At 40.3% G+C, this 26,704-nt stretch overlaps 1 long non-coding RNA gene across 1 annotated transcript in view; it reads right to left on the bottom strand.

Moving 5' to 3' along the window:
- Nucleotides 1-3,759: 3,759 nt before the first annotated feature.
- LOC132659826 (uncharacterized) overlaps nucleotides 3,760-26,704 on the bottom strand; it is a 97,878-nt gene continuing 74,933 nt past the window's right edge. Inside the window, exons 2-3 of the long non-coding RNA XR_009600695.1 lie at nucleotides 22,832-23,036; nucleotides 3,760-7,803 (exon numbers count right to left, since the gene is read on the bottom strand). This is a non-coding gene — a long non-coding RNA (uncharacterized LOC132659826). The remainder of the gene's footprint in view (nucleotides 7,804-22,831; nucleotides 23,037-26,704) is intronic.

Raw genomic sequence — 26,704 nt, 5'->3', positions numbered from 1 at the left:
ACCTTGAGGTGGAAGAATTATCCTTGATTATCTGTGGGCCCAATGTAATCACATGGACCATTGAAAGTAGAGGAGGAAGAGTCAGTAAGAAGAGGCAGGAGAGACACAAAGCATGAGAGGGACTCACCCCACTGTTGCTGGCCTTGAAAATGAAGGAGCAGTGAGCCAAGGAATGTGGGCAGCCTCTAGGAGCTGAGAACAACCCTGGCCAGAAAACCAGCAGGGAAACAGGACTTGGTCCTAAAACCACGTGGAGCTGAACCCTATCAGCTGAGCTCAGCCGGCATGAGCCTGAATGTGCCTTCTCCCCTAGACCCCAGGGAGACAAACACCTTAATTCTGACCTCCTGTGATCCATGGCCAAGCCCACTGGACTTCTGACCTATAGAACCGTGAGATAGTAAATTGAAGTGCCAAGTGACTAGGAACATGAAGGCAACCAAGTCACTATTTATTATTCAAATTCCCCATATAATGCTGAGGAAAAGCTTTCAAGTGGGAGGGAAATTAACATGCTTGCCTTGTGTCACATGCCATGCTAGGACCTTTATGTATGTCATGTCATTCCAAACAGAGACTGGAACATATACATTGCAAGACTTCTACAGTGAGCGTAGAAGGTCAAGTGTTGGATCATGAAAGGGAAAGAAACCCCTTTGCACTTTGTGTCTTTCCTGTGTCTCCCAGAAATCATGGCTGGGGTTACTCGATTTCCTAATTGTAGTAGTTTTCAGTGAAGTATATTATTTTTGTTATAAAAAAGTTAGAACAGAGAATAATATGACAATTATCAATCTACCTGTCATTTAGATTTCACTAATGTAAATGCTTTTGCCATATTTGACTCAAATCTATTCTTTTTATGATAAAAACAAAGATGTCCCAGGTTTGCTGTAGTCCTCCTGTGCCTGGCCAGCATCCCTTCTTGGGCCTAAGAGGTAACCACTGCACCTAAACCACTTCTGTTTAGGGATAGAAAGCAGAATGCACATCCTTTCTGTCCAGGTTTCTATACTGGTGCCAAATATGCCTCTCCCCACGTGACACAGTGTATTGTAATGTATGGAGTGTATTATTGTAACGTAGTGTTAGTGTGTTAGCCTTACACAGGTGGAAATGCACTGTGCCTTTTATCCTGCAGTGTGCCTTTCCATTCTATATTGTGTTTTCACTGTTTATGTTGACATATATGGATCTCAGTTGTTTAACTGCTGAATAACATTCTAAAGAAAGGACCAACTAGTTTATTTACATATTGATAGTGAGTTTCCAAATTGTAGCTACTACAAAAACTGCTCTAATGAGCTCTCCTGTGCATTATTGTTGCATGCATGTGGAGACTTTGTGTAATATGGAAATAACTTACATCTAGGAGAAGACTTTGTGTAAGATGTAAATACCTTTTGTCTAGGAGAGGACTCACGACACGTAGGCTGTGCACATCCCTGCAGCTGCACCTTCTCTTAACATTGCCAAGGGGCTCACCTGACTTGTACACCCACCAGCAGCACATCAGAATGTCCCCAACAATAATGATTGTCAAACTTTTAAAACATTTCCCTATCTGATACATGTGGAACTGTCTTTTTTTTTCCCCCTAGGTTTTCTATTATTTCCACTTATTGTTGGAATCATTACGTCTTTTTTTTTTTCTTTTTTCACTTAAAAAGTTTCTGTTGGAGTATAGTTGATTTACAATGTAGTTTCAGTTTCAGGTGTACAGAAAAGTGAATCAGTTATGCATATACATATACATATACCCACTCTTTTTAAAGATTCTTTTCCCATGTAGGCCACTACAGAGTAGAGTTCCCTATGCTTTACAGGAGGTTCTTATTAGTTATTTATTTTATATATAGTAGTGTGTATATGTCAATCCCAATCTTCCAATTTATTCCTACTCTCTTTACCCACTAGTAAACATTTGTTTTCTACATCCATGCCTCTACTTCTGTTTTGTATTTAAGGTCATTTGTACTCCCTTTTATTTTTTAGATTCCACATATAAGCGATACCATATTTGTCTTTCTTTGTCTGACTTGTTTCACTCAGTATGACAATCTCTAGGTCCATCCATCTTGCTACAGATAGCATTATTTTGTTCTTTTTATGGTTGAGTAGTATTCCATTGTGTATATGTACCATACCTTTTTTATGATGATTTTTTGATGAACATTTAACATTTGCTTTCATGTCCTGGCTATTGTAAATAGTGCTGCAATAAACATTGGGGTGCGTGTCACTTTTCAAACTACAGTTTTCTCTGGTATATGCCCAGGAGTGAGATTGCTGGCTCATATGGTAGTCCTATTTTTAAGTTTCCTGCATACTGTTCTCCATAGTGGCCTTTTAATTATAATGTCCTAATTAATTGTAAGGTTGACCATCTTCCCATATCTTAACTGGCCAGTTAAGATATGGGAAGTTTCTTTCTTCTAGAAATTACTTATTTATAACTTTGTCCATTTTTTTTTAATTGGTAGGTCCACCTTCTTCTGGCTCATTCATAATTCATTATATAATCCAGAAACACATTTGCTTGTTATAAGAATTGCAAATATCTTCTCCCTGTTGATTGCTTGCTACTATAATTTTATTTGGGGTGGGTTTTCCAAAAAAAAAAATGCAGAAACTTATTTAACACAGTCAAATGTATGGATTTTTTTCTTTTTATATTATGTACTTTCAAATGTATGGATTTTTTTCTTTTTATATTATGTACTTTCTGGGTTGTGTTTGAGACACCGTCTTTACCCTGAGAGGAGACTGAGAGGCCACCAAGGGATGAGGGAGATGAGAAGGGGTCATATTTGTGGGCTTTTCTGTCTCTACTCTCCTCAGAATAGTACCTCATATGTCTATTTTATGTTTGGACTCCTACATAGCTTTGCATTGAAAGAGTTGTCTTGCTATTTAAAAATATATATATTTTGAATATTATTATATTTGCTCTGAGATTCATGTCTATTAAGACAAAAAAAGATGAGTGACTTTACTCAGAAGAGAAAATAAAGAATAAATATAATGTGTCAGTTTTTGTTTGCTGGGGAAAAGAGGACTACCAATTTGCCTGAAAGGGAAACCCTTAGCACTGAGTCCTAGCTGCGATATATCACGTGAACCCTCATGTCAAGGAAGGACCCAGTGTGCAATAGTATAAATAGTAGGTTCAGAATGTTCAGAAAGATTCTCATATGGCCTTGCTTATAGAACTAGATGGAGACAAGAGATTCATCTTGGAATATAGGGTACTTTCAGGACTCTATTGAAATGGAAACTCTGTATATTCTGGCTATGTCCCAAGTCACAGATCAGCTTTGAGCTCCACCTGAGGCTCTGATTGGTGCTGTAGTATCTGGTGAATCACAGGGTCTGGAGAAGGGAGCTATTCCCCCTCATCAGGTGTTCATTCTAGTTTTCAGCCTCTCCTCTTTGTTCTTTCTCTAGAAGTCATTAAAGGGCTTATTATTTAGTGAACTCAGATCCTTTCTGTTTTGAAGGCTCTTCATATTCAGCAGCCTGCAAAGGTGAAATAAACATGCACAGACAGTTGCTGCCTTCTAGTTTTTAAAAGCTTCTTACCCACAGCTCTGTATTTGTGAATTTAATGCTTTTCACCAGATGGGGAAATCTAGCTTGTTCTTTATTTCGGTGTTGGCTGGATAGCTCAGATTAGCTGGAATATCTTGTTTTGAAATGTGCATGTTTTCAGAGGTACTCCTATCTCTAGCAAAAGTATGAAGGCAAAAGAAAAGATCATTTTACTTGATTACCTTTTTCTTTTTTATTGGAATATAATTGCTTTACAATGTTATGATAGCTTCTGCTGTACAACATGAATCAGCTATAGGTATACATATATCCCTTCCCTCTTGAGCCTCCCTCTAACTCCCTGCCCCCACCCCTCTAGGTCATCACACAGCACCGCGCTGAGCTCCCTGTGAGGTACAGCAGCTTCCTGCTAGCTGTCTATTTGATGCAGGTTGGTGTATATATGCCAGTGCTGCTCTCCCAAGTTGCCCCACCTTTGCCTTCTACACTGTGTCCACCCGTCTGTCCTCCAAGTCTGCATCTCTATTTACATGATTATCAACTTGAATTTTTAAATCTTTTACTTCTCCCCACAAGTACATTCCCCCCGCCTTTTTCTCTGTTTCTTATTTTAGTTTGTATTATAGTTTCATTTTAAATTCTCTCAGTTAGGGCTCCTTGGTTATGCTTCACTTTGTTTTTTAAAGTAATCTGCTTAAGTTTAAAAGGATCTGTTTTCTTAAACAGGGTTAGCACACATGATAGTATGTTTGCTGGCATTCTGCCACTGTCCTGTCACCCAGCTCTCTGGATTTATGCTTGTTTCTTCAGGAATGTGCAGAACTGTTCTGAATAAAGATAAAGAAAGGAATTCAAAACTCTTGTCCCAAGAAAGGCATGCAGAGTGATTTTTTTCATGCTTATACAGTAAAGAGGATGACTGAAGCTTTTCCTCTGAAGAGTAAGAATATAAAAGTAATACTCAGCTGGATTTTTCTACCCCCACCCTGGAGTGTGTATCAGTGGAACTTCCACAGTGTGTCAATCCATAGACATGTCTTCAAGTAGTCTCCATTTCACAGGTCTGGGGGTTGAATCAAGTAAAAAGAACGCATGGATTGCTCCTCAGATTGTGAAAGATCTCTAGGTCCTGTTCTAAACCACTACGTGGGCTACATACACACACACACACACACACACACACACACACACACAGAGTCTCAAGCGTTTACTCAGAAGGCATCACGTATCTCGACTTACATGCCTTTCAAAGCACAAAGGAATAAGATCCACTCATTGCTGTCAAAGTACTGGCAGATGGAATGCAGAATTCCACTCATAGGCTTTCATTGAAGAGACCTTAATAAAGGAATCATTTATAGGGTAAATGGAGCCAAAAAGGGACCAGCAAGAGGAAGAAGGCATTTTCACCCCTAAAGCTTAAAAGAAAGGATGCCCAGTGGAGCTAGAGCTGGGGAGGGCTGCCTGGCAGTTGCTGGGGCCACAGAGGAGTGTGGCTAGAAGACAGCGAAGAGAAAGTAAGGAACAGGGACAAAATATGCCAGGTCTTCTTGCTTCCTGCCCCTCATCTCTGGCTTCCATGGGCCAAACCCAACCACCCATGCTAGAAGGCAAGGGAGCCATGATGGAGCGGTCCATGGGCCAGTCTCTTTAGGTGCAAAGGAGGGAGGAGGAGCAGGCGTCAGAGAAGAGATGGCTGCACAGTGGTTAAGAGTGAGCAGGTTTGAAATTGGCTCAAGACTGTCTTCTTAAGGGTTATCTGATTCAGTTCCTGAAACGTGGGTGGGAGGTGTGGGGATATTGGTAAATGGCTTAATTTGTTATGAAGAAGAACTCTGGTCTTCTGGGTGACATGACTTTGCTAAAATATATAAGCTGAGAGCCATTGATTGGACATCTGCTGACCTGAGAGAGTGATGAAATGTTTGAGCTGGAGGGGTCGTTTAGAGAGTATCTAACCCAATCACTGCTCTTTGGAGACAGGAAAAATGAAGCTTCTAATGGTCATTCCTTCCTTCATAATAAGACGTAGAGTATACCTATTGTGTAGATACTCAACAGTGAGTTAAACAAAATCCTATGCTCATGGGGCTTATATTCTAGGCAAGAGAAGCAATAAATAACAACAATAGAGTATATGATAGATCTGAAGGGGACATGTGCTATGAAGAAAAATAAGATAGTGAGAGTAAAGAAGGACAAGGGATGTGGTTTCTCCTTTATGGGGTAGATGTGGAAGACCTCTTTGATTAGCACCATTTGAGCAGGGAGCACAAAAGGGTAAGGGGTGAGCCATATGGATATCTGGGGCAAGAGCATTCCAGGCAGGATGAGCAGGCAGTTTGGAGCCCTGAGTGGGAGCTTCAAGTAGAGTTCATTGAGAAGGGTTAGGGTGATGGGAGATGAAGCTGTGAGCAAGGGCCAAGGAACTTTGTGGGCTGCGTGGAACTTTGATTCATTCTCAGGGTAATGGGAAGCCATTAGAAAGTACTGAGCAGGGCAGTGACGTGACCTGACTTAGGTCTTAATAATATCCCTTCAGTAGCTGTGTGAGAGTAGATTGCAGGAGGCCAAGTGCCAAAGCAAGGAGAGCAGGGAGGACACTGTGACAGTAATCCAGGGGAGGTAGGATGATGGCTGGGACCAGAGTGGATGTGGTGGCAGTGACGATGTACTCAGATTCTGGGTCTGAACATCGAGTCCACGGGATTTACTGACATAGGAGACAAGTGAGCCAGAGAAATCAAAGGTGACTCCCAGCTTTTTGGCTTGAGTGTCAAGGAAGGTGGGGCTGATATTACTGAGCTGGGAGAGGTTTGGTTGAGTAGGGGTATAAAAAGAATTTGGTGAGGGACTTAGTGTTAAAGGCCTATTAAGGTCTATGAAAGAAAAAAGTGTATATATACACACACGTATACACATACATAAACAGATATACACATATGCATTCACTGGTGTGTGTGGGGGGGACGAGTATGAAGCTTAGGAGAGGGATGAGACCTGAGGTATAAATTTGGAGATAGCATTTAAAGTCAAGAGAGGATGTGGTCATCCTGAGAGTGAATGGAGCTGTAGTGGCGGTGGTTTAGTCGCAAAGTCGTGTCCGACTCTTTGCAACCCCATGGACTATAGCCCACCAGGCTCCTGTCCATGGGATTTCCCAGGCAAGTATACTAGAGTGGGTTGCCATTTCCTTCTCCACGAAACTTAGCACAGAACGCTGGAACATACTAATGAGAATATTTACCTGTTTTAATTTTTATTATTCTTACTAAACCCTCCTTCAGCTCTAACTGTATGCAAGGTACAATGTTAAGCACTTCACATGCATTATCCTCTTTAATTCTCCTAACAACTCTGTGCAAAATTGACTACTATCCTTCTTGTACAGAAAACAAAACTAAGGCTCAGAGGAATTAACCAGCCTGCCAAAGTCACACAGCTAGTCTGCGGCAAAGCTGGGAATCAAGCCCAGACAGTCTGACTCCAGTCGAAGCAGCCAGTCCAAGCTGATGTAGCAAGTTTGTGGCAGAATATGTCTGATAAGCTGCTCTCTTGGCTATGCTGCATCTGCTGATTAAGTTTTTTCACTTCCATGCAGCTCCTTGAAGTGCAAAATCAGACTTGTACATAGAGCATCCTGATAAGGTGCATACCCTTAGGCCAGCCCCAGCTTACACATCCAACCTCATCTCTTCTCTCAACAGTGGCGAAGGTTCTGAATTCTGTTATCTTTAGTGTCTCTCTGGTGCTCAGCGTAGGACCTGGCCCTGCTGCTGTGGACCAATCAACTGCAAGTCCACTGTGACCTCACTAGCTTATCTTGATGATAAGAGTGAGAGTGAGAAGGGAGGTCACATGCTCATTGCAGAGTTTGTCAATTCAGGCTGACAAGAAACCCACCTTTTGGAAATCATGCAAGACAGAGGACTTCTGTTAGATCTATGATACAATGCCTTGTCTAGGGGGATTAGTCACAATGGAGGACATGAACTGGAAGGTGGTCAGCATCTATTCAAAAGGCTATGTTTGGTATTAACCTGCCCTGGAGTGTGGCTATCCTGTGGCTATTCTCCTCTCAAAGAATGGTGTTTTGCTGTGTGCTATACCTAGGCAGGCACAGATAACATTGTGCGGGATCTCCGCCACCAGACTTCGGAGATGTGGCAGAACCGTAACTGGAACCTTTCCGAGAACTATTTGGTAAACATACTGTCAGTCCTTGGTTTTAAATAAACTGCCATCAGCCATCTGAAAAAGACAAAATGATAACAATGTATTAGTACCAAAATGCCAAGGGACACACACCTCAGAACACTAAGATAGGCAACACCAAGCGTGATCTGTAGCTTCCATCACTTCCATTTCCCAAGTTGTTCAGGAGCCTGACATAAAGAAGACAGCTCAGGCTTAGGAGTCAGATGGGCCCGGGTCTGAGTCTAGTCCAGATGTTCTATAGTGGGGACCTTGAGCTCGGTGCTCAGTGCCTTAGCACCCAGTCATCCTCACTCCTAAAGCAGGAATAAGACAGTTCCTACTGAGTAGGGTTGCTGTGAGGCTATAAACCCAATAGATGTGAAAAATACCAATATCAGTATAGGAGCTGAGACATAATATGTGTGGTGGATAATAGCCCTAGAGATGATGGTGATAATGGTAGCAGTTGTGGTGGTGATGATAAAGATGACAGTTATGATAGTGGAGGTCATGATATTGTTCATGATAATAGTAATGATGATGACAGTGATGGTGATAGTTATGATGGTGGAAGTGATGATGCTGATAGTAATAAATATCATCATCCAACATTTGAGGACCTGGACTGGGCCCATAACTCTGAAGGGTATACACTAGAAAATGAGAAAGAATTGCTGCTTCAAAGAAGAATGTTTGGTAGATTAAATTAAAATACTTGGAAAAACTTAACTACTCAACAGCTTGTTAATAATTATTAACAGTTAGAATATTTAACATTTATTCAGTGTTCATTGATGTGTCAGGCATGGCACCAAGTAGTTCATATATTTCATTGAATCCTAAAGATACCCCTTTGAAGAATAAAGTGTAATTGGCTCCATGTCAGATTAGAAATCCAAGGCTCAGAAAGATTAAGTGTCTCATCTGCAGTCACACAGTAGGAAAGTGATAAAGCAAGAATTCAAGCCCAGGGCTCCAGAGTCCAAGCTCATAACCCTTACATCATAATGCCTCTGTCCCAGCTAGACATACAGTAGCTTTTCTAAGAGGGAAGAGGTCAGCATGCTCTGAAATATTAGCAGGTACATAGAGCTTATGCTGATGGTTCTTATGAGAAATTCACACAAATAAATAAAAGTGTGTTTGTGATACAGTTGAGACTCCAAACAAGCAAATCACAGATACATCTTCTTGGCCCTACACAATAATTCTAACATGTAAAACTAGGAGATCTCAACTTGGAAATCCAGGTTTCTTGCTTTTTTTTTTTTTTAAAACAAGTTGAATTGTCTAGAAAACTGGATCATATTCCAGAGTGGTTTCATTTAACTGGAATGGCTGCTACTTTTAGCTCAGGTATTCATTGCTAAGCTTGTCCAGTGCCCCAAACTCCCTATTTCTTTTGCCTGCAAACTTCCCTTGTTTGCACACCTGGCCTGGTCCTATTGATTTGCAAAGAGGGTCCTGCTGTTGAGGCTCACATGCAGGCCCAGGATACAGTTCAGGTGGCAATTAGCAAAGCAGAGCTCCTTCCCCAGTAAATGCCAAAGCCAAAGAAAGAGAAGAGGACCTGCCTTCCAATGGACCAGCTATCTCCTCCCAGGGAAGATGGTCTGTTTTTGTAGCAACTGGAATTCACTCTGATCAGCTCCACCATCAACCAAGGGCTCTTGGTCACCCATTATCTGTCTTTCCTACCCTCCTTGCTGGCTGCTGGTCATTAGTTCCTTTTTCTCCCTTTCACAACAATATTCTTACCTCTCTTGTGACCCATTATTTTTACTGTGGTCTTTCCCCAGAAAGGGTTTCAGAAGGTTATTTTTCTCTTGTTTTCATCTTTATATAAGTAGTTCCCCAAGAGAACAGGACCCTTGCAAGATAGCAAAATAATGTAAGACTTCCTTGTAAGTCTTAGTTGAAAAGAGGTACAGATAAATTAAAAAAAAGATAAGCAAACATCTCATTTGTATTGCGCACAAATCTACTATTTTGTCTGATCTTCAAAGCAGCCCAGGGAGGTGGGCAGAGTGGGAGATACATGTGCACTTCTTGAAGACTACAGCTCAGAAGTGAAGTTATCTCAGAGGTTCAGTGATCAGTAGGCCAGAGAATATGGATTGGTGCCCATGTCTGGCCTGGGGTGAGTCAGCACAGACATGGCTCAGCTCCTGCCTCACCACTTAGTGTACCCTTATGGACCTTTGTTCTGGGAGAACTGAAACCAAAATGCTAAGACCAACAATCTGTATGTTATAATGCCCTTCTTTCCATGAATGTGCCAGGCCCTGTGCTGATCCCAGGCTACACAGAAAAGTCCATGTGAATAACGCCAAGAGAGGAAGAGAGGATAGCTCAAGTGCTGCGAGAATACCACCTTGTACCTGTATGGCTTTTTATGATTTTTAAACACTTTTAAAAAATTATTATTTTCTATTTTTGGCTGTGCTGGTCTTTGTTGCTGTGTGTGGGCTTCCTCTAGGTGCTGCAAGCAGGAGCTACTTTTCGTTACAGTGTATAGGCCTCTCATTGCGGTGGCTCCTCTTATTGCAGAGCACAGATGCTTGGCACACAGGCTTCAGTAGTTGCAGTATGCGGGCTTGGTTAGGTGCAGCTCTTGGCCTCTAGAGTGCAGGCTCAGTAGTTGTGGAGTACAGGCTTACTTGCTCCACAGCATGTGGAATTTTCTTGGACCGGGGATCAAATCCAGGTTCCCTGCATTGGCAGGCAGATTCTTTACCAATAAACTAGCAGGGAAGTCCTTTTTTATGACTTCTAAAGTCATTTTGAAGCAATCTCATATGCTGAAGGTATTCCCATTTTACAGATGAAATTGAGGCTATGAAAATCTCAATGACATAACAACTAGCAATCTGTAGAGCTGGGACTCAAACCCAGGTCTTAACATTTTGGGATCAATGCTCTTTTCACTACTGATACTTCTAGCACCTAACGGTACTTTAGCACATAGTGCATGCTCAAGAAATGGTCACCCAACCTGAATTAACACCGCATCCCCTCTTGAAATGACTCAAACTACCTAACATCAACATTTCTGTTTTATGGCCAAGAAAACAAGGCACCTCAGGAATCTTGCAAACCTATGGCTCACAGTCAATAGTGCCTGAAATTAATCACTATTGTTTTCACCTAAAGCAATATATGAAGCTAGAAAAATGAAAAGAAAAGGAAAAAACACCTCTGCAGGGGCAGATAGCAGATAAAGCCTTTTCTTAGGTTTGTTGACATTCTTCTTTGCCCAAGGACAATCTGTTAAGAAGAAAATATTTTTCTTCAAACTACATTCCAGACTCAAAGTTCAGTACTGAGTCTAAGTAGAAGTGAATTGCTTAATCTTCTTCTAGTCTTCCCTGCCCCTAGGTGAGTTTCCAGGTCTTCCAGTGAGTAGGGGGAGCCTCCTCCTTGGTTATTGTTCTTCTTTGCAGTTCAGTGGGAAACACACAGAGAGCAGTTTGATAGGAAAACTTTGGCTTAGTTTGGCTCACGCATCAGTACAGAAACAAGGATGAGTGATTCAAGAGCCAGTTCTATGGTTTGAGCCTCCCCTGTTGGAGGCCTGGCTGGTCCAGGAGGATCTGCTACCTGATAGCATTTTCTGACCTGATCTAGCCATCCTTGCAAAGGGCCAGGCCCCAGTCACTTCTCCCTCTGGAAAGGGCTGCTTAGACCCTGGCAAGTACCAGAGCTCCTGGTACTAACTCATGAAGTTCACAACCTCCTCTGCCCTTTCTGCTAGTTGGCCCTCCCTCCTTGCCTCCTGTTCAGTCATCTCACCACCACTCTCCTAATTGATAGGCACATGGATGGGTGATAGAACTGAACAGACAACAAGAGTGTGAAATCCAATAAAACAAAGGAGAGGGTACTGCAAAGGAATACAACTTTTTATATTTAATTTTTATTTTATATTGGAATATAGTTGATTTTACAATGTTATGTTAGTTTCAGCAAAGTGAAAGAAAAGCAAAGTGATTCAGTTACACATATACATGTATCCATTTTTTCAGATTCTTTTCCCATATAGGTTATTACAGATTAGAGTTCCCTATGCTATATAGTAGGTCTTTATTTATGATCTATTTTATATAAGCATACTAAGTCAATTCATATTAAAATATATATATATAATATATAATAGTGTGTAAATGTTCATCCCAAACTCCAAATTTATCCTTCCCCCTTTCCCCTTTGGTAGCTATAAGTTTGTTTTTGAAGCGAGTCTGTTTCTGTTTTGTAAGTAAGTTCATCTGTATCATTTTTTTAGATTCTACGTATAAGTGATATCATATGATATTTGCCTTTTCTCTGTCTGACTTGCTTCACTTAGTATGACTATCTCTAGGCCCGTCTCTGTTGCTGCAAATGGCATTGTTTCATCCTTCTTACAGCTGAAAGGATCCCTTTGCACATTGGACCACATCTCCTTTATCCATTCCTCTGTGGGTTACTTTCACGTCTCGGCTGTTATAGACAGTGCTGCACCGAACATTGGAGCATAGATATCTTTTTGAATTACTCTTTTTTTCTGCAGATATATGCCCAGGAGTGGGGTTGCTGGATCATACGGTAGTTCTAGTTTCAGTTTTTTAAGAAACCTCTGTACTGTTCTCCGTAAATGGTTGTTTCAGTTTACATTTTTTGATGAAGGCCATTCCAGCTGGTCTGAGGTAATATATCTCATTGCAGTTTTGATTTGAATTTCTCTAATAATTAGCATTGTTGAGCATCTTTTCATGTGTTATGTCTTTTTTTTTTTTTTTGGAGAAATGTCTATTTAGATCTTCTGCTTATTTTTTAATTGGGGTGTTTTTTATTTTGTTGGGGTTTCTTTTTAGCTGCATGAGGTGTTTGTATATTTTGGAGATTGACCCCTCGTCAGTTGCTTTCTTTGAAAATATTTTCTCTTAGTACTAGGTTATGTTTTTGTTGTGTTTATTGTTTCCTTTGCTGTGCAAAAAGCTTCTAAGTTTAATTAGGTCCCATTTATTTATTTTTGTTTCTACTTTCATTATTCTAGGAGGTGAATCCAAAAAAGATACTGCCATGATTTATGTCAAAGAGTGTTCTTCCTATGTTTTCCTGAAAGAATTATATAGCATCCAGTCTTAAATCTAGGTCTTTTATCCATGTTGAGTTTATTTTTGTGTATGGTGTTAGCAAATGTTCTAGTTTGCTTCTTTTACATGTAACTGTCCCGTTTTCCCAGCACCACTTATTGAAGAGACTGTCTTTTCTCCATTGGATAGTCTTGCTTCCTTTGTTGTAGATTAATTGACCATGGATATATGTGTTACTTTTGCTATCCTGTCCCATTGACTAGTGTTTCTGTTTTTGTACTAGTATCATACTATTTTTTTAACTTTTTATTTTGTATTGGGGTATAGCCGGTGAACAATGTTGTGATGATTTCAGTTGAACTGAAGGGATTAGCAATTTCTCCCCAAACTTCCCTCCCTTCCAGGCTGACACATAACACTAAGCAAAGTTCAATACACTATACAGTAGGTCCTTGTTGGTTATCCATTTTATTTTATATTTTAAAATTATTTATTTATTTTTTATTTTACTTTGCAACATTGTATTGGTTTTGCCATACATTGACATGAATCTACCACAAGTGTACATTAGTTCCCAATCCTGAACCCCCCTCCCACCTCTCTCCCCATATCATCTCTCTGGGTCATCCCAGTGCACCAGCCCCAAGCATCCTGTATCCTGTATCGAACCTAGACTGGCAATTCGTTTCTTACATGATAGTATACATGTTTCAATGCCATTCTCCCAAATCATCCCACCCTCTCCCTCTCCCATAGACTCCAAAAGACTGTTCTATACATCTGTGTCTCTTTTGCTGTCTCGCATACAGTGTTATCATTACCATCTTTCTAAATTCCATATATATGTGTTAGTATACTGTATTGGTATTTTTCTTTCTGGCTTGCTTCACTGTGTATAATCGGCTCCAGTTTCATCCACCGCATTAGAATGGATTCAAATGTATTCTTTTTAATGGCTGAGTAATACTTTATTGTGTATATGTACCACAGCTTTCTTATCCATTCGTCTGCTGATGGATGTCTAGGTTGCTTCCATGTCCTGGCTATTATAAACAGTGCTGCGATAGCAGTGTGTACATGTCCATCCCAAGCTCCCTAACTATTCCTTTTCCCAGCAACCATAAGTATTCTCTAAGTCTGTGAGTCTCTCTTTGTTTTCCAAGTAAGTTCATTTGTATCACTTTTTTTTTTAGATTCCACCTATAAGGGATGTCATATGATATTTCTTCTTCTCTTTCTGACTTATTTCACTTAGTGTGACACTCTCTAGGTCCATCCATGTTGCTGCAAATGACATTATTATTGCTTTTAATGGATGAGTAGTATTCCTATATATATATATATATATACACACACACACACACACACACACATACACACACACACACCCCACATCTTCTTTATCCATCCTCTGTCAATGGACATTTAGGATGCTTCCATGTCTGGGCTATTGTAAACAGTGCTGTGGTGAACATTGGGATGTATGTATCCTTTCGGATCATGTTTTTCTCCAGATATATGCCCAGAAGTGGGATTGCAGGATCATATGGTAGCTCCATTTGTAGTTTTTTAAGGAACCTCCATGCTTTCTCCATAGTGGCTATACCAGTTTACCTTCCCACCAACAGTGTGGGAGGGTTCCCTTCTCTCCACACCCTCTCCACCATTTATTGTTTGTGGATTTTTTGATGATAGTCATTCTGGTTGATGTGAAGTGATATCTCATTATGGTTTTGACTTGCATTTCTCTAATAGTTAGCAATGTTGAACATCTTTTCATGTGTCTCTTAGCCATCTGTATGTCTTCTTTGAGGAAATGTCTATTTAGGTCTTCTGCCCACTTTTTGATTGGGTTGTTTGTTTTGATGCTGTTAAGCATCATGAGCTGTTTCTAAATTTTAGAGACTAATCCCTTGTCGATGTTATGCCCAGAGTCCAAGTCCCCAAAACTGAGAGAATAAGACGTCCATAGCAATGCAAAAGCATGAAGGGGTTTTATTTCTAGCTCGAGCTAGGGCTCCTGCCACATCCAACGCAGTGGCGTGGAGCAAGGAGCCCCGAGACCAGATTTACAGTATTTATAGGTTTTAGAACAGAGAGTTGGCAAGGGCTGATTGGCTGCAGGAGTTTCCTAGTATTTACTAATTGGCTAATCTTTATTGGCTGCAGGGGTTTCCTGGTATTTACTAATTGGCTATTGGCTGCAGGGGGGTGTCTTTTACGTCCTAATAAACTCAAACCAGGTTACGGAGAGTATGCTGATTAGACAAGTCCTGGCATCCACAGGGATGACCTCACAGGGCAATGACTCAGCCTTTCCTGTGAGTCCTACCTTAGTCCCTGAAGCCTATCATGGTGTTTGTTAGGTCCCAACAGTCGATCACATCATTTGCAAATATTTTCTCCCAATCTGTGGGCTTTCTTTTCATTTCATTTAGTTTCCTTTGCTATGCAAAAGTGTTTGCATTTAAGTAGGTCCCATGTATTTATTTTTCATTTTATTTCCATTATTCTGGGAGGCAGATCAAAAAAAAATATCACTGCAATTTATGTCAAAATGTTTTCTGCCTATGTTTTCCTCTAGGAGTTTTATAGTGTCCAGTCTCACATTTAGGTCTTTAATCCATTTTGAATTTATTTTTGTGTATGATAATAAAGAATTACCTAATTTCATTTTTTAACATGTAACTATGCAGTTTTGCCAACACCACTTATTGAAGAGCCTGTCTCTTCTCTATTGTATAGTCTTGCCTCCTTTGTTGTAGATTAATTGACCACAGGTGCATGGGTTTATTTCTAGGTTTTCTACTCAGTTTCACTGACTTATACTTCTATCTTTGTGCCAGTACTATACTGTTCTGATGACTGTAACTTTGTAGTAAAGTCTGAAGTCAGGGAGCCTGATTCCTCCAGCTCTGTTTTCCTTTCTCAAGATTGGTTTGGCTATTTGAGATTTTTTTGTTGTTGTTCTAGTTCTGTGAAAAATTCCACTGGTAATTTGGTAGGGATTGTGATGAATGTGTAGATTGCCTTGGGTAGTACAGTCATTTTGGCAGTATTGATTCTTCCAATCCACAAACATGTTATATCTTTCCATCTATTTATGTCTTCTTTGATTTCTTTCATCAGCATCTTTTAATTTTCACATACAGGTCTTTTGTCTCCTTAGGTAACTTTATTCCTCAATATTTTATTCTTTTTGATGTGATGAGTGCCATACTATTTTGATTACTGTAACTTTGTAGTATAGTCTGAAGTCAGGAAGCCTGATTCCTCCATCTGTTTTTCTTTCTCAGTACTACTTTTGTTGTTTGAGATCGTTTGTATTTCCATACACTTTAAAAAAATTTTGTTCTAGTTCTGTGAAAAATGCCATTGATAATTTGATAGGGACTGTGTTAAATCTGTAGATTCCCTTGGGTAGTAATTAGTCCTCTGGTCCAGTGTCTTTCCATTCTTGTTCTTTTCTCTCTCATTGTTTAAATCAGCCAATTCTTATTAAAGTGTAATGACTGTACCAGCATTTCAGTACTACCTGTGAATTTGTCAGAAATGCAGATCCTCAGGTCCCACTTAAGACTCACTGTCTCTCTCTGGGTAGGGCCCAGAAATGTATGGTTTAGCCAGACCTCCAGGTGAATCTGATACACACTCAAATATGAGAACCACTAGTTTAAATAATTTCCTTCCTCCTACTGAGGCTCATTCTCCTGAGGCTCATTCTCCTGAATCTGCTCACAGCTCTCTGTCTTCTAATCTTGATATACATGGAGAAGGATTTTGTGATCATGCTAACTGCCACAGAGCCAAACTATCATTTTTAAGATGAGGTCAAAAGAAATGTCAACCTCTGAAAAATCAGCTGAAATTAGTCAGTTGGGTGTGATGGAGAGAGCATGGATTCTCATATTAAATGGCTCCAGATTCAAGTCCACCAAACATTTAAATCCACACCTGTTAGCTGGTGAGGTCTCAGGCTAGTTATTTACATCTCTGTAGCACTGTCCATAAAATGTGGGTAAAAGACTGAAGTTACAGGGCTATTATAAAGACTAACTGAGGTAGCATATGTGAAGTGATAACACACATCAATCACTCTGGGAACATTTCCTTCTTCCTTTTCACCCCATCTCCAGTAAAATCACAGTCAAAATAAGCATGTCTGCACCTGTGCGCTGCTCCTGACCTCTCCCAAGGCTTTACCATAGAAGTCAAGGTATCTTCTTGGACCAATCAAAGTATCTCTCAGTCTGTGATCTAATCAAGATGCCCAGCTTCTATCCTCAGGGGTAGAATGTGCCCAATATAAATGTTATGATGTAGTCGTTTTATTTGATCTAATGTTACAGTGACTGCCATCAGAAGAAGATAGAAGTAGGCAGGAAATCTAGAGAATGAAGATTCAATGTTTAAGAATTGTTAGTATTCATATAGAACTATCCAACAAAAAGAAAGTGACAGATACTTCATCAGAGAAAGCTAATGATTTTGGAAACAGTTCAAAGCTTTTCCATAGTCTGGGCAAAGCATCTCTTAAAAGTGTTCTATTCCTTTTGTGCTGAGTCTGTACTAATAATTTATCATTGATTGACTTTTACTATGTTCCTGATCCTAAACTATTAAATGATGTATATACATTGAATCCTCAGAAGTAATTGCTATTACCACCCTCACCTCCACCCTCAATATACAGATGAGACAATTAGATTTAGAAGCTAAAGACAACTTGCCTGAGATCACCAAGATCTAGATTCAAGTGTAGCATTCCACTCCAGAGCCTTAGTCCTTAATCACTAACCCTCAAATTCCTAATTCACTTTCCCAGATAGCTCAATGTGAAGGAGTGAAACCGTATTCTACCCATGGAAAAGTTTTATGTTTCTACTATCACTCAGTTGCACACTGACTTATTAATCTGTCTCTAGTTAAATTTTCTTATGGGAACTTGATAAGCTCAGGGACAGCTGATAGATTAACATATCTAAAACTACAAAGTTGAGGGTTAGGTCTTGTCCTGAAATTACATTACCAAGGAATTTCCTACTTGAGCAGGCCTGCTGGAGGCATCTAGCCAACCAGCCATTTCCCTTCTTTTCAGTTCAGTCACTCAGTATGTCCAACTCTTTGCGACTCCATGGACTACAGCATGCCAGGCTTCCCAGTCCATCACCAACTCTGGAGCTTGCTCAGACTCATGTCCATCAAGTTGGTGATGCCATTCAACCATCTCATCCTCTGTCATTCCCTTCTCCTCCCACCTTCAATCTTTCCCAGCATCAGGGTCTTTTCAGATGAGTCCATTCTTTGCATCAAATGGCAAAGTATTGGAGCTTCAGCTTTAGCATCAGTCCTTCCAATGAATATTCAGGATTGATTTCCTTTAGGATCGGGTGGTTTGATCTCCTTGCAGTCCGAGGTACTCTCAAGAGTCTTCTCCAACACCACAATTCAAAAGCATCAATTCTTTGACATTCAGCTTTCCTTATAGTCTAAATCTCACATCCATACATGACTACTGGAAAAACCATAACTTTGACTAGATGGACCTTTGTGGCAAAGTAATGTCTCTGCTTTTAATATGCTGTCTAGGTTGGTCATAGCTTTTCTTCCAAGGAGCAAGCGTCTTTTAATTTCATGGTTGCAGTCACCATCTGCAGTGATTTTGGAGCCCCCCAAAATAAAGTCTCTCACTGTTTCCATTGTTTCTTCATCTATTTGCCATGAAGTGATGGGACCAGATGCCATGATCTTAGTTTTCTGAATGTTGAGCTTAAGCCAGCTTTTTCACTCTTCTCTTTCCCTTTCATCAAGAGGTTCTTTAGTTCTTCTTCACTTTCTGCCACAAGGGTGGTGTCATCTGCATATCTGAGGTTATTGATATTTCTCCCAGCAATCTTAATTCAAGCCTGTGCTTCATCCATCCTAGCATTTTGCATGATGTATTCTGCATATAAGTTAAATAAGCAGGGTTGCAATATATAGCTTTGATGTACTCCTTTCCCGATTTGGAAGCAGTTTGCTGTTCCATCTCCAATTTTAACTGTTGCTTCTTGACCTGCATACAGATTTCTCAGGAGGCAGATAATGTGGTCTGTTATTCCCATCTCTCTAAGAATTTTCCACAGTTTATTGTAATCCACACAGTCACATGCTTTGGTGTAGTTAATAAAGCAGAAGTAGATGTTTTTCTGGTATTCTCCTGCTTTTTTGATGATCCAACAGATGTTGGCAATTTGGTCTCTGGTTCCTCTGCCTTTTCTAAATCCAGCTTGAACATCTGGAAGTTCTTGGTTCATGTACTGTTGAAGCCTGGCTTGGAGAATTTTAAGCATTACTTTTCTAGCATATGAGATGAGTGCAGTTGTGCAGTAGTTTGAACATTCTTTGGCAGTGCCTTTCTTTGGGATTGGAATGAAAACTGACCTTTTCCAGTCCTGTGACCACCACTGAGTTTTACAAAATTTTTACCTTCTTTTTTACCACCTTAAATGCAGTACAATTCAATCACAGCTGAACTCAGAGAAAAATTTAGAGTGATTATGTTAAAAGGAATAAGCCCCTAGGAGTTTTAAGGATTAGTGAAGTTAAGGGCTATCAGAAATTCTTTGTTAAAGGTGGCAAGCGGGTTTCATTTCAAGACTAAAACTGGACCACTTTCTTAAACTATATACAAAACAAACTCAGTAGATTGGTGGTGGTGATAGTTGAATCACTAACCCATGTCCTACTCTTTTGCAACCCCATGGACTGTAGCCTGCTAAGCTCCTCTGTCCATGGGATTTCCCAGGCAGGAATACAGAAGTGGGTTGTCATTTCCTTCTCCAGGAGATCTTCAAAACCCAAGGATCAAGCCCATATCTCCTGCATTATAAGTGGATTCTTTACTGCTGAGCCACCAGGGAAGCCCCCCAAAATTATTAATAGCTTAAATATAAGTCCCCAAATCATCAAATTCCTAGAAGAAAATCATAGGCTGTAAGTTCTTTGGCATTGGTCTTAACAGTATCTTTCTGGATCTTTCTCCATAGGCAAGGATAATAAAAGCAAAAATAAATAAATGAAACTATGTCAAACAAAAAACTTTTTCACAGTGAAGAAAAGTATCAACAAAATAAGAAAGCAAAACTGCTGAATGAGAAAAGATATTTGCAAGTGTTATCTGATAGGGGTTAATATCCAAAATATATAAAGAACTCACACATCTCAATATTTTTAATAATCTGATTTTTAAATGGGCAGCAGACAAAAACAGACTTTTCCCAAGGAAGACACACAGATGTCCAACAGACAATGGAAGATGCTCAACTAATCATCAGTTCAGTTCAGTTCATTTCAGTCGCTCAGTCGTGTCTGACTCTTTGCGACCCCATGAATTGAGCACGCCAGGCCTCCCTGTCCATCACCAACTCCTGGAGTTCACCCAAACTCATGTCCATTGAGTCAGTAATGCCATCCAGCCATCTCATCCTCTGTCATCCCCTTCTCCTCCTGCCTCCACTCCCTCCCAGCATGATGGTCTTTTCCAATGAGTCAACTCTTTGCATGAGGTGGCCAAAGTATTGGAGTTTCAGCTTTAGCATTAGTCCTTCCAATGAACACCCAGGACTGATCTCCTTTAGAATAGACTGATTGGATCTCCTTGCAGTCCAGGGACTCTCAAGAGTCTTCTCCAATACCGCAGTTCAGAAGCATCAGTTCTTCGGTGCTCAGCCTTCTTCACGGTCCAACTCTCACATCCATACATGACCACAGGAAAAACCATAGCCTTGACTAGATGGACCTTTGTTGGCAAAGTAATGTCTCTGCTTTTCAATATGCTATCTAGGTTGGTCATAACTTTCCTTCCAAGGAGTAAGCATATTTTAATTTCATGGCTGTAATCACCATCTGCAGTGATTTTGGAGCCCAAAAAAATAAAATCTGACACTGTTTCCACTGTTTCCCCATCTATTTGCCATGAAGTGAGGGGACCAGATGCCATGATCTTAGTTTTCTGAATGTTGGGTTTTAAGCCAACTTTTTAACTCTCCTCTTTCACTTTCATCAAGAGGCTTTTGAGTTCCTCTTCACTTTCTGCCATAAGGGTGGTGTCATCTGCATATCTGAGGTTATCGATATGTCTCTTGGCAACCTTGATTCCAACTTGTGCTTCTTCCAGCCCAGCGTTTCTCATGATGTACTCTGAATAGAAGTTAAATAAGCAGGGTGACAATAAACAGCCTTGACGTACTCCTTTTCCTATTTGGAACCAGTCTGTTGTTCCATGTCCAGTTCTAACTGTTGCTTCCTGACCTGCATATAGGTTTCTCAAGAGGCAGGTCAGGTGGTCTGGTATTACCATCTCTTTCAGAATTTTCTACAGTTTATTGTGATCCACACAGTCAAAGGCTTTGGCATAGTCAATAAAGCAGAAATAGATGTTTTTCTGGAACTCTCTTCCTTTTTCTATGATAACTAATCATCAGGGAAATGCAAATCAAAATACAATGAAATAATACCTCTAACTTGTCAAAATGGCTGTTATCAGAAACCTGTAACTAAGTGTTGGGGCAAGGAAGTGGACAAAAGGAACTTTTGCATTATTATTGCAATATATTATTATTATTGGGAGTATAAATTAGTATAGCCAATATGGAAGACAATATGGAGATTCCTGAAAAACTTGAAAAGAGAACTGTTATGCAATCTATAAATCCCAATGCTAGTATTTCTCCAAGGAAAGTAAAAATGAGTTAGAAAAGATCTCTGCACCCCTATGTTCACAGAGGCATTATTTTTAATAGCCAAGATTGGAAAAGACTCTGATGCTGGGAGGGATTGGGGGCAGGAGGAGCAGGGGATGACAGAGGATGAGATGGCTGGATGGCATCACAGACTCAATGGACGTGAGTCTGAGTGAACTCCAGGAGATGGTGATGGACAGGGAGGCCTGTCATTCTGCGATTCATGGGGTCGAAAGGAGTCGGACACGACTGAGCAACTGAACTGAACTGAAGTGTCCATTGATTAATGGATAAAGAAGATGTGGTTCATGCATATAAATGGAATACTACTCGGTTGCATTATTCATAATAGCAAAAGAAAAGAACTGGAAATAGTACAAATATTCATCAACCATAATATGGACCAATATTGTGGAATATTTATTCAGTGCAACACTATAGAGCAATGAGAAGAAATGAATGTCTGCTCCATGCAAGAGCATGGATAAATCTCTCAAGTAAACATATGGTGGAGTAAAAGAAGCCAGACACCAAGGAGCACATACTGCACAGTCTGTATAATTCTATTTATATAGATTCAGAAACATTTATTGTAATAGAAGTCAAAAGAGCAGCTCTTTTTGAATGGAATGGGGATCCATCTGGATGGCTGAAAATGTTCTATATTTCTATTTGCGTGGTGGTTAGGACAGTGATTTCACTTTTAAAAAGTCAATCTATAGCAATAGAAGTCCAAATAGTGAAAATAATGAATTTGAAGGGTCCCAGGAAGCTTCTTGGGGCTGGTGATCTTGATCTAGATGGTGACTCCATGGGGGCCATTCGCTTTTTAAACATTCATCAAACTGCTCACTTAGGGTTTCTGACCCTTCAAATGTGGATTTTTTTACCTCAATAAAACTTTACTCTAAAAAAAAATTCTGTATTTGAGAGACAAAAGGCAGTTAAATCCCTAAATAATATGATCTGACCATCTTCATTGGTGATAACAGTAAAGGAAAACATTTGTAGTGTGTGTAATATGTGACAGGCACACCCCGCATACTTTATATGGATGTTCTCATTTAACTCTCACATGTGTTATGAGGATTGGTCCTAGTATTAGCCCCAGTTTACAGATGCAGAAACTGAGGCTTAGCAAGATAAGGGGCTTGCCCAGAGCTCCCCATTAGAAATAGCAGACCTAGGCTGTCAGCCCTGGCAGACTATCAGATGAAAAAATGGGATTCAAATAATGTTTCTTTAAAAAGAAGGAAAAAGACAGGAGTGTGTGTCCCCAATTACCTGGTCATTTATGCACTCTGAAAGCTGCCCACTGTCCACCTGCCCACCCAGCAGATTCACTCTCAGCCTCTCAGGCCCAACTGAAGGATACTGTGAATTGGCTTTTTCTCTGCACGTTGTCAGCCTCCAGGACTGAGGAGGAGCAGCTTGTTTACCTTGGATCACAGGGAATTTCTGTGGCTGGCACTCACTGGATTTCCTGTAACTGGAAAAGAGTGATGTGATGGTGTTGGACCAGGGTGGAAAACAGGCCTCGCTGTGAGAAATGTGTGAAACTCCCCCTCTATCCTGCCAGGCCCCAGACAGGCCCTTCTGGCTCTACCGTGAGTCTCAGCCACACACACCTTGTCACACCCTCTCTCCAAGCCCCCCGAGACTGTGCCCTTCTGTAAGCCCCATGACTGAAAGGATGAAGGCTGGGGCCATTCTCAGGCAGAACTTTCCCCAAGAACTCAGAGCAGCTCCTCCACTGCAGTCCACTTCCCTGGTCTGATTTGGAAGGACAGATGGGGAGTTCTGCTTGAGGAGATTCTGCAGAGATCTTCTGGAGGCCTACTGGCGAGTGACTAGATGCATTACTTTAAATACACCCCAAGGGCTTTCTAGCATTTGCTAGAATGTTCTAGCTTTTGCAGATCATGCTATCTGAACGTGTGAAGAGGCAAGAGCCACACTCAGGAACAGAAACCTTCAGCTCCCCTCAGGAACATGGACATGACTTATAAGCAGCAGGAGGAAACATGGTAACAAGTGAGGAGACCCCTACCAGCCTTCAGTCACCTATCTTCCTTTCACTGCCCTCCAGAGAGATTCCGTGCCATCCTTCTCTTCTCAAAAACGCCTCAAGTGCTTAATGTACATTTACTGATATTTTTAGAAAAATCATCAGCACACAAAAATTCCCCTCAGCCAGTATTTTTCCTCTGGGTTCCCTGCATTTATACTCCATTGACTCATTCTTATCATTTATCCACTCATACTTTTTATTAATCCATTTATTGGCTTTCTCTCTCATTTACCTTATAAATACACCTACTATGCACTCTAGGAACTCAGCTGTGAAAAAGAGACATTCTTCTCTTTCCTGAGACACACAATTAAATGTTCCCAACTCAGTTTTATATATTATCTTATACCTAGATAACACTTACTGAGTACTTACTGTATGCTAGGTACTGTCCTGGCCATTTTACATATATTATCTAATCCTTGCAGTACTCCAGGAGAATTGCCATTTTATAGATCAGGAAACTGAGACAGAAGAATGAAAAGTAGTTCTTTAGGCCTTGTCCCTAATAAGTTACACAGCTGGGATCTAAGCCAAGAGGTCTTATTCTACCAACTTTTTCTTCCATTCAGTTCAGCTCAGTCATGTCCAACTCTCTGCAACCCCATGGACTGTAGCATGCCAGGCTTCCCTCTCCTTCATTCACTATCTCCCAAAGTTTGCTCAAACTCATGTCCATTGAGTCAATGATGCCATCCAACTATCTCATCCTCTGTTGCCCTCTCTCCTGCCCTCCGTCTCTCCCAGCATCAGGGTCTTTTCCAGTGAGTCAGCTCGTCGCATCAGGTGGCCAAAGTATTGGAACTTTAGCATCAGTCATTCCAGTGAATATTCAGGATTGATTTCCTTTGGGGTTGACTGGTTTAATCTCCTTCTGTCCAACGGACTCTCAAGAGTTTTCTCTACCACCACGATTTGAATGCGTCAATTCTTTGGCTCTCGGCTTGTTTTATGGTCCAACTCTCACATCTATGAGCTTCCCTTGTGGCCCAGCTGGTAAGGAATCCATCTGCAATGCAGGAGACCTGGGTTCAATCCCTGGGTTGGGAAGATCCCCTGGAGAAGGGAAAGGCTACTCACTCCAGTACTCTGGCCTGGAGAATTCCAACAGTCCATGGGGTTGCAAAGAGTTGCACATGACTGAGTGACTTTCACTTTCACTTTTCTCACATCTGTACATGACTACTGGAAAAACCACAGCTTTGACTATAGGGACCTTTGTCAGCAAAGTAATGTCTCTGCTTTTTAATACTCTGTCTAGGTTTGTCACAGCTTTTCTTCCAAGGAGCAGGTGTCTTTTAATTTCATGATATAGCCACAGCCTGTGGTGATTTTGGAGCCCAAGAAAATAAAATCTATCTTTGTTGCCAAATTTTCTCCACCTATTTGCTATGAAATGATGGATAACATGATCTTAGTTTTTTGACTGTTGAGTTTTAAGTCAGCTTTTTCACTGTCCTCTTTCACTTTCATCAAGAGCCTCTTTAGTTCTTCACTTTCTACCATTCAAATGGTATCATCTGCATATCTGAGGTTGTTATTTCTTCCGGCAGTCTTGATTCCAGCTTGTGAGTCATGCAGCCTGGCCTTTTGCATGATGTACTCTACATATAAGTTAAATAAGCAGAGTGACTATATACAGCCTTGTCATACTTCTTTCCCAATTTAGAACCAGTCTGCTGTTCCATGTCTGGTTCTAATTGTTGCTTCTTGATCTGCATATAGGTTTCTCAGGAGACAAGTGAAGTGGTCTGTTATTCCCATCTCTTTAAGAATTTTCCACACTTTATTGTGATCCACACAATCAAAGTCTTTACCGTAGTCAATGAAGCAGAAGTAGATGTTTTTCTTAAATTCCTTTGCTTTTTCTGTGATCTGAGGGATGTTGACAATTTGATCTCTGGTTTCTCTGCCTTTTCTAAATCCAGCTTGAACACCTAGAAGTTCTTGGTTTATGTATTGTTGGAGCCTAGCTTGAAGGATTTTGAGCATTACCTTACTAGCATGTGAGATGAGCGCAATTGTGCAGTAGTTTGAACATTCTTTGGCATTGCTGTTCTTTGGAATTGGAATGAGAATTGACCTTTTCCAGTCCTGTGGCCACTGCTGAGTTTTCCAAATTTGCTGGCATGAAATATTACAGAAAAACATCTTTCTGTAAGATGTTACAGAAAAACCCGAATGAAAGTTTTGGCCAAGCCAAATGTAGATGACTAGAGAAAAATCTGAAAGTCTAACCAAATGTCAATCAAAGTTATATTGTTGTTTGGCAACCTAAACGTCCATCAGTAGATGAATGAATAAAGAAGGTGTAGTACATATAAACAATTGAATACTACTCAGCCATAAAAAGAATGAAATAATGCTATTTGCAGCAACATGGATGGACCTAGAATTATACTAAGTGAAGTAAGTCAGACAAAGACAAATACCATATGATTCCATTTACATGTGGAATCTAAAATATGACACAAATTAACTTACCTATGACACAGATACAGACTCACAAACATAGAAAGTAAACTTGTGGTTGTCAAGGGGGAGGGAAGAGTTGGAAGTCTGGGATTAACAGATGCAAGCCATCATATATAAGATGGATAAACAGTAAGGTCTTACTGTGTAACACTTGGGGCTATATTCAATATCCTGTGATAAACCATAATGGAAGAGAATGTGAAAAAGAATATATGGATAACTGAATCATTTTGCTATACAGTAGAAATTAACACAACATTGTAAATCAACTATACTTCAATGAAATAAATTTTTTTAAGTTATACTTTTGTTTGGAAGTAGAGAGAAAGTAGAATGACTAGTGACTTGTATTTTATTCTTGCCATATATTTTATATTCTGATTCATTGTCTCTCTCTTCCCCAACCCCCGGCACTCCCTCCCTCTCCCCACCTATCTCTGTCTAATTCTATTTTACTTGTATAATGAGAAAAACTTGATAAGGTTATAAAGCTTTGAAGGAGTGAAGCAGTGGAGGTGGTGATTTGGTGGGACAGGAGCTTGTTATTTGTGCTGAGGTCTGACAGATGAAGACATCTTTCCCTAAGTACTACACAAGAGGTAGATTCCTCT

Source organism: Ovis aries, chromosome 5, assembly GCF_016772045.2.
Source record: "Ovis aries strain OAR_USU_Benz2616 breed Rambouillet chromosome 5, ARS-UI_Ramb_v3.0, whole genome shotgun sequence".
In the NCBI taxonomy this organism is placed as follows: Eukaryota; Metazoa; Chordata; class Mammalia; order Artiodactyla; family Bovidae; genus Ovis; species Ovis aries.
Note: the sequence above shows the minus strand (reverse complement) of the source record. Positions and strands in the feature narration are given on the sequence as shown.